This window comes from Macaca mulatta, chromosome 5 (genome assembly GCF_049350105.2).
Source record: "Macaca mulatta isolate MMU2019108-1 chromosome 5, T2T-MMU8v2.0, whole genome shotgun sequence".
In the NCBI taxonomy this organism is placed as follows: domain Eukaryota; kingdom Metazoa; phylum Chordata; class Mammalia; order Primates; family Cercopithecidae; genus Macaca; species Macaca mulatta.
Window position 1 is genome coordinate 184912815 of NC_133410.1, and position 12724 is coordinate 184925538.

The following is a 12724-nucleotide window of genomic DNA, read 5'->3' on the forward strand; positions in this document are numbered from 1 at the left end:
AGCCCTTAACTTAGTTGAAATTGCCGTTGTTAAAGTCTAAAACTAATATTCATGTTGGTTACTCTGAAGTTAATTTCTCTGTTTTCATAGTGTTCCTCTTTATCAACGGTAAAACTTTTGACTACTCTTCCTTTTTGAAATACTCTGTTACCTCATTAGCTCCTCCTCAGCCTTCTTCCCTAGCAACTCCTCTTCTGCCTCAGATTTAATCGTCCTTACATAGTTATTAATGCATTTACCTTCTTCTCTCTTTCTTCTCTCCCTACATGATTTTATTAAGTCCACCATTTTATACTACATCCACAGCTGTTGATCTCCAAGTCTCGCTCAGGTTCCTCTTTTAGGCATCAGATTCCCATTTTTCAGTCCCCACTTGACCTTTGCTTTGCAAATTTTACAAACCGTGGACAACTCATCTCAAACTGAACTTGTCTTTCACCCTAGTTTTCTCTGTTTCCAGTAAATGGCATCACTGTCTACCTATTGCCTTGTCTGGAAATGAGGAATTCATATTTCATCTAGCATTTCCTTTACTCCTGAAATTCAGTCCAGCATTAATGAAATTCTGTGTTTCTATATCCAAAATAGATCTTCACCTGCTGAATTCTCTCTCTGTCATCATCACCTTTGGTTAGTAACTATCATTCTCACCTGGATTCCTGCAACTATTTTTCAACAAATCTTCCCCCAAACCATTGTAAGACATTCATAAGCTTTAGGCAGACTTAATTTTAGAGTCCGTAATTCCCATCATATGAACCAAACCGTATTGAAATATTTCCATATCCTATATTAAAAGCAATATTTGTAATATTTGTGCTGTGGAATAGTCTTAAAATTTGTTTATGAAATTATTTGGTGGCAGGATTTTATTTAATATATGACCAGCTAAGTTATATATATATATATATATATATATATATATATATATATATATATATATTTTTTTTTTTTTTTTTTTTTTTTTTTTTTTTGAGACGGAGTCTGGCTCTGTCGCCCGGGCTGGAGTGCAGTGGCCGGATCTCAGCTCACTGCAAGCTCCGCCCCCCGGGTTTATGCCATTCTCTTGCCTCAGCCTCCCGAGTAGCTGGGACTACAGGCGCCCGCCGCCTCGCCCAGCTAGTTTTTTGTATTTTTTAGTAGAGACGGGGTTTCACCGTGTTCGCCAGGATGGTCTCGATCTCCTGACCTAGTGATCGCCTGTCTCGGCCTCCCAAAGTGCTGGGATTACAGGCTTGAGCCACCGCGCCCGGCCGCTAAGTTATATATTTTATATGACCAGCTAAGTCATAGATGAGATACCTATAATATATAAAAACATATATCATATTTATGATTATTTATTAGAAATTTTCATATCAATAGAATTTTTTTATAAATGAAAAGAATCTAAATCCCAAGCATTCTTTAGCTTAATGACATATTCATGAGTTTTATATTTTAAAATATATAATTTTAGCATATTATTTTTATAGGATTCAATTAAACATTTGTTCATTTTAATGTCGTGCCATTTTTTTTTTCTATAACCTTATAAGATTAGTACTATTTTCAGATGAGGAAACCAAAACACATAACTCTCTTAAGACAGCAAAGAAGTATCAGAACCAGAATTTGAAACTAAGCAATCTGGTTCCAGAACTGAGCCATTAGTTCTGACTCTCTTCTGAATACTCTACGAATGTGAGTCTTTTGGTTTTCAGATATGTGGTCCATATCACTTGTGCATATGTATTTGTTCACTAGGCACTTCTGCCACAGTATATCAAACAGAAGACAAGAGAACTCTGCCAATGTAAAAAGCATGCCAGCTACATGATATTTCATATAACTTTTAGATAGTTAAGATTATCAACAGTGTTATTAACTAACAGCACCTCATTTTTGGAGGACAACTAAGAATTATCACATTTTCAAAAAGATGTTTTACTTTCAGTTAAAAAATAAATAAGTTTTAGGGACCTAATGTATAGCACTGCAGCTACAGTTAATACTACGGTACTGTGTTATTTACTAGAAATTTGATGAGAGCCGATTTTAAGTGTCCTCAGCTCCCTCCCCACCAGACCCTCCCATGGTAACCATGGGTGGTGAGGGATATGTTAATTAATTTGACTCTGGTAATAACTACACAATATAGGCATATAAAGTCACCTATAATATACACAGTTTTTTATGTCAATGATAACTCAATAAATATAGGAAAAAATACCAAAAAGTTCGTTTAAAAATTTTGAATCAGCATAGTCTGTGTACCCCACGTGTTATTTAATAGTAACTTGCAAGAGCGATCCCTGAATGACTGTGTTTTCCCCCTCACTCTTGTTGGTATGAAGCATGGTATTTCAGATTAGAAGATGTTTGAGTGTAAATCATTCATCAGTGTCATTGCCCCATTTAGTGAAATGTGTTTTTCCCTCCTTTAATAACAAATGCTCCAGGTTTTGAGTTACTCTATTTTGCTTCAGTCATGGTAGAGAATTTTACCCTGGGATGCTTGCCAGGGACCATACTTGGTTCACGCAACATAAATGCTAGTTTTACAATTTTTGGCCCCCATAGTGATCATCTTTGGTTTTTGAGGTCAGGCGTAGCATTCTCGTAGCCTGCTATATTTGTAACATTTTAGAATCCGCTTTCAAGAAAGAATGCTCATTAGCAAGGTAGCCATGTTCCAGTAAGGTTGCTCTACAATGAATTCCTGAGAGCTGCAAAATGTGAGCAAAATGTCTTCATACTGGTAAGCAATCAGTGAGAATTAAATAGGTTTCATGTTTCCTTTGCCAGATTTAAAGCAACTGTTATGAAGATTGCTTGGTAGTAAATTCTAAAGGTTTTAAATAATGTAAACTTAAAGGTAAGAGTCCATGTCTGCCAAGCCTCTGATGATACGAAAAGGAAGGGGAAAGCGCCAGCATTCCCACGTGGTCAAAGATAAAATTGTAGTTGTTACTAGTTTTTATCCATTCTTCTATCCCTTCTTGCCCACACTACTTGCTAAGCAGATAAATTCTCTGTAAAATGTGTCCTGAGAAACTCAAACAACTCAGCTATTAAAAGGAAGTCAGTAGGGACAACAGCCACTGATACTAGACGGAGAGAGAATTCCATGACAGGTTATTTGAATTTAGAGGCACTTTTTAATCTTCATGAAAGGCAATTAGAAGAAACTGCCTCATGGTAGGAAAATGTCCAGAAATCAATCCTTTAAGTTGCATCTAAAAGTGATTTGGAAAAACTATATTGCTGGAATATGTGTTGCTGTATGTTTCATTTGGACAGTTTTCTTAAAACTCACTGAATATGGTGGGCGAGAAGTAATCTAATTTTCACTCCATAGTATGTCCAACTTTATAAATTTAGAAGCCCTTAATGAGAATTTAAAGAAATTAGAGTAAATACCTTTTGCTAGTTTGAAAATGCAATATAATGAAATAAATTCACTTGTCTAGAAACTATAGAGTAAGAATATTTTCATGTTTACTTCATTATGATCTTATTTTTTACATTACCGGAATTTATGTAATAAACAAGTACTTGCTATTGTTTAATCAAAAAAGAAACTTTCGTAACATATCATAGAAAGTGTGGATTCAACTTAGTCGTCTCTGTTTCATAAATATCGTGTATCTATAACGATGATTAAAACATAGTATTTCATTTAATATTTTTGAGTGTCTAATATTTTCTGGTCTCTGCCTTTTAAGGAAGAGGTGTGTGAGATCTGTCCTCCCCTCTGTATAGTGACAGAAACAAATAGATGATGTTTGTGCCCACTGATAAGTACTGCAAGAGACAGAAAGAATTACTGGGTGTGTGAGCAAAGAGATACATTTTATAATTAGAGGAAATCAGGAAAAGTCTCACAGAGGACTTACATTTTGAACTTATGAGTAAGATCTTTGAAAGATAAGTAGGTGCTCAAATTATAGAAATGAAAGATAGGATTTTTTTTTTTTTTAAAGAAATGGCCTCAGGGGGAAAAAAAAAAACTGTGGATCTTAAAACTTTATGTGCTTGGGAACCATACTAGGAACTTTGCCGTGATAAAAGCTGCAAGTGGTTAAAGGTTGGAGCACAGAAGAATCCTAGAAGGCTAGTTGCGTGCTGACTAGGACCTGACATAGTAATATGGAAGATCCTTTTGAGTTTAGCTGTTTTTGCAGTTTGATACGTTGCTTTTTAACCTTTGAACACTGACCATCCAATAACCCACACGCAGCAGTGAAAAATACAGTTTTTAATTTCCTTCCAATCCTTTACAAATAATTATTTTTAAAAATCAGGGATTATAGGTCGGTGCAGTGGCTCACGCCTGTAATCCCAGCACTTTGGGAGGCCGAGGCGGGCGGATCACGAGGTCAGGAGATCCAGACCATCCTGGCTAACATGGTGAAACCCCATCTCTACTAAAAATACAAAAAATTAACTGGGCGTGCTGGCGGGCGCCTGTAGTCCCCGCTGAAGCTGAGGCAGGAGAATGGCGTGAACCTGGGAGGCGGAGCTTGCAGTGAGCGGAGATCGCGCCACCGCACTCCAGCCTGGGCGACACAGCGAGACTCCGTCTCAAAAAAAAAAAAAAAAAAAAAAAGATTGTAAACTTTAGATGGCAAAAAGAGCAGGCAGATAATGAAAATGAATGAAGTAGGCCAGGTGAAATATTTAGCTTTCCTCTTGGCCTAAGAGAAAAGAGCAAGTGCGATGGTAAATGACAGCAGAGACTCCGATTAGGTCCTGAGTGGGCACTGCTGGAGGCGGTCACCGGACACCACTAGCACCGTTCACAGGAGCTGGCAGCCCCATCCATTTTACCCTACACAACTGCAGTGCCCATGCTGCCAGATACCTTGATTTTGCAAGATAAGCCAGAACTTAGGCTTTTTCTCTGCTATATCCCAATTTTTAAGTGCTAGTAAATCCTTCACATTTTTTTAAACACTATGTGGGCCAACTTTATAGCATGGCCAAAGAAAACAGGCTGCGGTCCTTATCAAACCGTTGGCAGCCGGTTGACCATTGCTGTTTTACATTGTTGAGATCACACAATATACTCAGCATCCTGCTTTTTCCCATTAAGATTAAAGCACCATAGAATTGTTAGAAATTCAACATCCACTCTTTTTAGTATGAGAACTTAAAAATACACTAAAAATTCGAGGATATAGTAAAGATATATACATATATTGAACACTCATATTTAGCAATCAATCTATCTTGTTTTTGAACCTATAATTCAAAAAATAATACTTTACTGATTAAATAAAACTTGCACTTCTCTTCAATTATATTTTCAGCAGTTCCTCACTAGAAATAAATATTCTAAAGTTAATATCTTCATATTTATGTTTTAGTACTATTAATAATTTATATACATAAATAAGAGTTATTGTTTGCGGATTGCAATTTAAATAAGAGATATTATACTGTATGTTTCATTTAGCACCTTTTTTTTTTTTTAACTCAGCACTATTCTAGAGAAATTTAGCCTAATTGGTTATCAATAGGGGTAAATAAGTTTAATTTTCATAGCTATAGAAAGCAAAAATTCGTTATAGAAAGTAGCATTGTATAAATATATGTTTATTTATTTTCTGTTCATGGCTATTTAATCTTCTCCCATTTTTTTTCACAGAAATTATGTTGTATTGAACATCTTCCTACATATTCCCCTTGGCACATATATTTAATTTCTCTACAGTGCATAGCTGAAGAAGTGGGTTTCTAGGTTCTAGGGGGCCTATGTCTTCAATTTTACTGAATGAAAATTTTAAAATTTTAATTAAGAATATTAAAAATTGGCTTCCCTAAATAGTTGTACCAATTCACACTTTGCCAGTTGTCTGTGAATTCCTTTCCCCCATTTTTTGCCAGTATTTGGTATTTTCCAAATTGGAGCATCTGTTTATATGTTTATTGGCCATTTGGGTTTCCTCTTCTATGGCATCTCTGTTTGTAGCCTTTGAAAGTTTTCTCTTTTCACTTGTATTTTTAAATTTTAATATCCACAGCTTACTGTGAAATTACTGGAAATCCTAATCAGAGCAATTAGACAAGAAAAAGAAATAAAAGGAATCCAAATCAGAAAGGAAGAAGCAAAATTATATCTATTTGCAGATGATATGATCAGATAAACAGAAAACTCTAGACTCAACAACAACAAAAAAGCCTATTAGAACTAATAAACAAAATTAGTAAATTTGCAGGATTAAAAAAAATCTACATTAAAAAATCACATTTTTTTTTTTTTTCTTGAGATGGAGTCTCACTCTTTCACCCAGGCTGGAGTACAGTGGCATGATCTCGGCTCACTGAAACCTCCACCTCCCAGGTTCAAGCAATTCTCCTGCCTCAGTCTCCTGAGTAGCTGGGTCTACAGGCGCACACCACCATGCCCAGCTAAGTTTTGTATTTTTAGTATAGACAGGGTTTCACCATGTTGGCCAGGATGGTCTTGATTTCTTGACCAGGTGATTTGGCTGCTTTGGCTTCCCAAAGTGCTGGGATTACAGGCGTGAGTCAAGTAAGTCACATTTCCATACACAAACAATGAACTATTCAAAAAGGAAATCAAGGAAACAATATTATTCACAATAGCAAAAAAAAAAAAAAATCAAATATTTAGACCAAAGAGGTATAACCTAAACCAAAGAGGTATACTGAAAATTATAAAACATTGATGAAGGATATTAAAGAAGACACAAATAAATGGAAAGACATTTCATGTTCATGGACTGGAATAATTAATACCATTAAATTGCTCATATTACCCAAAGTGATAGGCAGATTTGATGTAATCCCTATGAAAATCTCCATGGTATTCTTTACTGAAACTAGTCTTCAAATTTGTATAGGATGTGGAACCACAAAAGACCTCAATTACCCAAAGCCATTTTGAGCAAGAAGAACAAAATTGGACACATCCTAGTCTCAGATTTCAAAATATATTACACAATTACAGTATGCAAAACAGTATGCCCCGGCATAAAAACAGTTACATAGATCAAAGATAATGGAGAACCCAGGAATAAATCTACACATCTATGGTTAACTGATTTTCAACAAGAATGCCAAAAACACATAATGTGGAAAGACAGTCTCTTCGGTAAATGGTGATGGGAAAACCAGATAGCCATATGCAGAGGAATGAAATTGAATCTTATCTCATACCATATACATGAACCATACACCACTACAAAAATCAACTAAAAAGACTTAAAGACCTAAAATCATAAAATTAATGGAAGATAATATACTAAAAAGGTTTTATGACACTGGTCCAGGCAATGATTTCTTTGGATATGACCCCCAAAGCACAGGAAACAAAAGCAAAAATAGACAAATAAGATCGCACCAAACTGAAAATCTTCTGCATTGCAAAGGAAATAATAAGCAGAATGAAAAGACAATCTATGGGATGGGCAAACATTTTCTTTAACAGTATATATCTGAAAAGGGACTAATATGTAAAGTATGTGAGTAACTCCTGCAACTTCATAGTAAAAAAGAAAAAAGCAACAAATAACCCAGTTAAAAAATAGGTTAAGGACCTGAATAGAGTTCTCAAAAGAAGGCAGGCAAATGGTTAACAGGTATGTGAAAAGATGCTTTTGTGTCCAGCATTTATTCCTTCCGTTGGGTTCTTGGTCTCACTGACTTCAGGAATGAAGCCTCGGACCCTCACAGTGCGTGTTACAGTTCTTAAAGATGGTGTGTCCGGAGTTTGTTCCTTCAGATGTTCAGATGTGTCCGGAGTTTATTCTTTCCAGTGGGTTCGTGGTCTCGCTGACTTCAGGAGTGAAGCCACAGACTTTTGCAGTGAGTGTTAAAGCTCTTAAAGGTAGTGCGGACCTAAAGAGTGAGCAGCAGCAAGATTTGTAAGAGCAAAAGAACAAAGCTTCTGCAGCGTGGAAGGGGACCAGAGTGGATAGCTGCTGCTAGCTCAGGTGGCCAGCCTTTATTACCTTATTTGGCCCCGCCCACATCCTGCTGATTGGTCCATTTTACAGAGTGCTGGTTGGTGCATTTACAATCCTTTGGCTAGACACAGAGTGCTGATTGGTGCATTTTTACAGAGTGCTGATTGGTGTGTTTACAATCCTTTAGCTAGACACAGTGCCCTGATTGGTGCATTTACAATCCTTTAGCTAGACACAGTGCCCTGATTGGTGCATTTACAATTCTTTAGATAAGTATAAAAGTTCTCCAAGTCCCCACTCAACCCAGGAAGTCCAGCTGGCTTCACCTCTCACTTTCACTGCTCACCACAAAAGTGCAAATCAATTCCACAATGAAACATCACCTCACACCTGTTAAGATGGCTGTGATCAGAAAGACAAAAGATAACATGTGTTGTCTGGGACGTGGAGAAAAAGAAATTTGTATATGCTGTTGGTGGGAATATAAATTGATACAGCTACTATGTGAAACCATATGAAACTAAAAATGGTCCCTTCAAACTAGAACTAAAAATAGGACTACCATGGGCCCACAATCCTGCAATGCCACTTCTGAGTATTTATCCAAAGGAATTTGAAATCAGTGTCTCGAAGAAATACTTGCACTCCCACGTTCATTTCAGCACTATTCACAATAGCCAAGATATGGAAACAACCTAAATATTAATGAATGAATAGATAAAGAAACTGTAGTGTATATATACATATAATATTCCATATATCATACACATATATATATACACAGACACACACTATGGAATATTATTCAGACTTTAAAAAGAAAGAAATCCTGCTATTTGAGACAACATGGATAAACTTAGAGGACATTATGCTTAGTAAAATAAGCCAGACATAGAAAGACAAATACTGCATGATCTCACTTACGTGTGGAATCTAAAAATGTCAAACTCATAGAACTGAAGAGTAGAATGGTAGCTACCAGGAGCTGGGGAAGGGGATGTGAGGAGATGTTGGTTAAGAGGTGCAAGTTTTAGATATAGAAGATAAATAATCTCTGGATATCTAATGTACAACAATGTGAATATGGTTAGCATTACATACTTGAAATTTGATAAGAGGGTAGATCTGAAGTCTTCTCACCACACACACACATACACACACACACACACAGAGAGACACACACACAGTAGCTAAAGGAAGTGTTAGATATGTTAATCAGTTTGATTTTGGTAATCATTTCACAATGTATATATAAATATGAAAACACCACATTGTATACCTTGAATATATATAACCTTTTAATTGTCAACTGTAATTCAATGAAGTTGGGGGAAAAAAGATGTAGCTCCTTCATTGTTTTTTTCCCCTCCTTAAATTCTCTTTTCACTTTCCTCAGGTGACAGTCTGGGGCATTTTAAAGAAATACTTTTCCATTGGAGGTCAATAAAATATGCTTGCACCTTTTCTTTGCTGGTTCTGCTCTGCTTCTCTAAGCAGTAAACTTCACAGTGATAGACACTCTGGGTGAGCTCACAGCTTTTTGAGGGGTATATTCAATTCAGGAAACTGGTAGGATTTCCTGGATTTGGGGCAGGAGACCTGGAGAAATAGATGGGAGGAAATCAGGGAGCAAAGTAACCTGGGGCATTGGCCTGGACTGAGTGCTGGACCAGGGGTTTTATTGGAGTGCATTTCTTTCTCTGCAGTGCAACTTTGTATCTGCAGTGGCTTCTTGTAAACAGAAGGCTGGGTGCATGGTTTCATTCTGAAGCCATGTAAGATTTTGATCTTGGCAGGTGACTGCAGTTTATGACAGCTTAGTCCACAGGAAAATGGCTGTTTTTACAGAGAGAACTGCAAAAACCAGACCTTCATGGAACAAAGCCGTAGTGAGGTTTTAGTTTTAAATTACCAGAGCCAGGTTTAGGTAAGCAATGCCAGATTAGCTGTAACAAAATGTATTCTGCACATAGGATCAGGGAGGGGGCTGTGAAGAAGAAAGCATTGACTTCGTGTGGCCACAGAGTGGCTCTAGAGCCAGGCCCTGTTGTGTGTTCTCAGATTAAATATAGACAGTGGATTGCATGTGAGGGAGTAATCATCCCGAAGACAGCTTGCTTAGGCTTCAGCAATAGCACCATGAGGCACTGCAAACAGCTCATACGGCACAGGTCTGAAAAATACTGTAACAAGAATGTGGATGTTGATACCACTGGGGTGCCAGAAACATTGGACTCAGAGGGAAACTGAAATTGAGCAATTTTTAATGCAATGCATGTGAAAGAAAGGGCCCTCAAATAAGAACTGGTGTCTGTACTTCCTCCTTTGTAAATTTCTAAACTTTTCAAGATGGCAGCAATGGCCTCCTTTGGTCTGAGAGGGAAGGCAGTAAGCATATGTAGCTTTAACCAAGAGAGACGATCAGGATAGACTGCCAAAATTTTCCTCTTGCTCAGAGTCCTCCATGTAGTTAAAGTTCACAGATAATGGATTCTGGGCAGCTGACATAGAATGACTGGCCTCCTGGAATAACTAAAACAGATTTTCTTCATATACCTTCCTTTATGCAGGTCCCACAGGGTGGGCTTGGCTTTAATCCTTGCCTAGAGTAAGCCTGGGATTCTGCTATGATGTTCATCAATGAAATATCGTGGGTTCTGGGAATATGATTTTTTATTTGGATACTTGTTTTTGAGTCTGAGGATTATCTCATTCTCTAAATGTTATAGGGATGAGGTAATAGCTATGATACTTACGGAGAATCATGTGAATCCCACTAACTCTGGATTCCTTACAAGTGAGCCTCAGGAGAGCCTTAGCACAGATCTAATACGATGACTTCTGAAGCCCTGAAAGAAGAGCGTTCATTCCAGTGGGAGGCTTCCCAGGATATATTTACTGAGGAAATGACAGCTTCACTGAGAACTCCTCTGGCTGAAACGGAGCAGAATGAAATTTTGGGAGAGATACATTTTGAATTTTAATTTTCTTAAACTTTTAACTTGTGAAGGAAGAAGAGGAAGAAGAAGAGGAAGAGGAGGAAGAGGAAGAAGAAGAAGAAGAGGAAGACGAGGAAGAAGAAGAAGAATTATTTCAGCCTGTTTTTTTTTTTTACTTTGCACTTTCTGTAACCCCTAAGAACTAATTTCATTTTTTGACTTAAATTTTTCCTCCATATTGATTGAGCAGATTTATATTCAAATTAGAGGCATGTTCATTTTACCGCTGTCATTTGCTATATTGCAGAAGGTGACTAATTTGTTCCAGTTTACCTGGGATTGCCTTGGTTTTAAAATGTAAACCCCACATTTCAGAAACTGTCAGTCCCAGGCAAACTGAAATGATTGGTTACCCTTTCTGAAATCTTATGCTGGAAAATGTGGCTGTACATAATTTGGACATAAAAGAGGGAATGACCTTTTGGTTTGGGAAACAGATTGGATTTGAAGTGAATTTTCTGGACATACTGTTCTGACCCATTCCCAGTATCCTGTTTGGGCAAAATGTGGACTTTTTTTTTTTTTTTTTAAATGAAACACTTCTGGAGAATATATGGATCAGTATGGTGTCAGGAAATCCACTTGCTGGGGGTGGGTGGTGGCAGTCTTAATGGGCAGCTGTTTTCAACCCATGTGGGAGAAAGCCTTGCTTCAGATTGGCCATCAGCTTAATGGCGAAGCCAAAAGGATTAAGAGAACCAAAAACTGGATCATGTTTAAGTGACAGTTCTTTTCCAATTTGGTCATTCTCTTTCACAAAGAAAGAACTGTTTGCATAGCCTTTCTCCCTGCACTCACTAACTTCTCTCTCACCCTAGATAGAAGCATTTGGAAGGAAAAAGTGCCCATAGCCGACCTGGCCCATTACCTGCATGTTTGGTTAGGGTCATGGCTGCTAGCTTAAAGAAAATGTTCAGTGCTTCTCAAAAAGTGCTCTGCTGAAGGCAGCATTAGCACTACCAGTCTTGATAAAAATCCCTACCCTGGGCCCCACCAAAAGTCTACCGAGCCAGAGTATTGGCGTAATGCCCAGAACACTGGGCAGTGTAATGAGCTGCGAATGTTTAAGGTGATTCTTCGGCTCTAGGTTGTGGAAAAGCTACTCTGTGTACCTGGGAAGTTGTAATGTTCCAGGCTTGCTGGTGACTAATGGGATAAATCGAATTCTGTGACTAATGGGATAAATCTAATTCTAATTAGTATTAGGAAGTCCTCTTCCCTGATACCAATGTTTTACCCTTTTTAATGGAATGTAGCTAAGTTAGCGGAAAGTGATCTTTTTCAGGCCTTGCTTTTATAATATTTTGGGTGGAAGCAGAGTGGCATTTAGTCTAGGGCTAATGATTTCCTGCCACTGAGGCAAGACTCTTCTGAGTTCTCTCCTGAAAACCCTATGAATTATGAAGTTTCCACTCAGGCTCATGAGAATACGTTCTGCCTCCAGCTCTTCTGTACCCTCTGCCTCCATACCCTCCAGGTATGGTTCCTTCTAATTCCATTGGATGATCTTTCCCTGGATTTAGAGAGCTTCCTCACACACACAGGATGTTACTTACTGAGCTGAATATGAAAGGCGACGCTTTGCACAACTTGGGAGTTCTGTCTGTGCAGCCTTCTCCTTTCTGGTATTCTGCCCTGAAACGCCAGCTGCCTTGGCCTCTGGGACTCCCAGCTCTGTCTTCTCAACCTGAAGAATGCTGGGCTCAGCTGGGGCTACCCTTCCTTGTACCCTGGACTGGACACTCTCAGCACAGTAAGCTGGAGAAATTAGTGTTAATTTGTTGCCAACTCTCAGAGATTTAGTGCTTG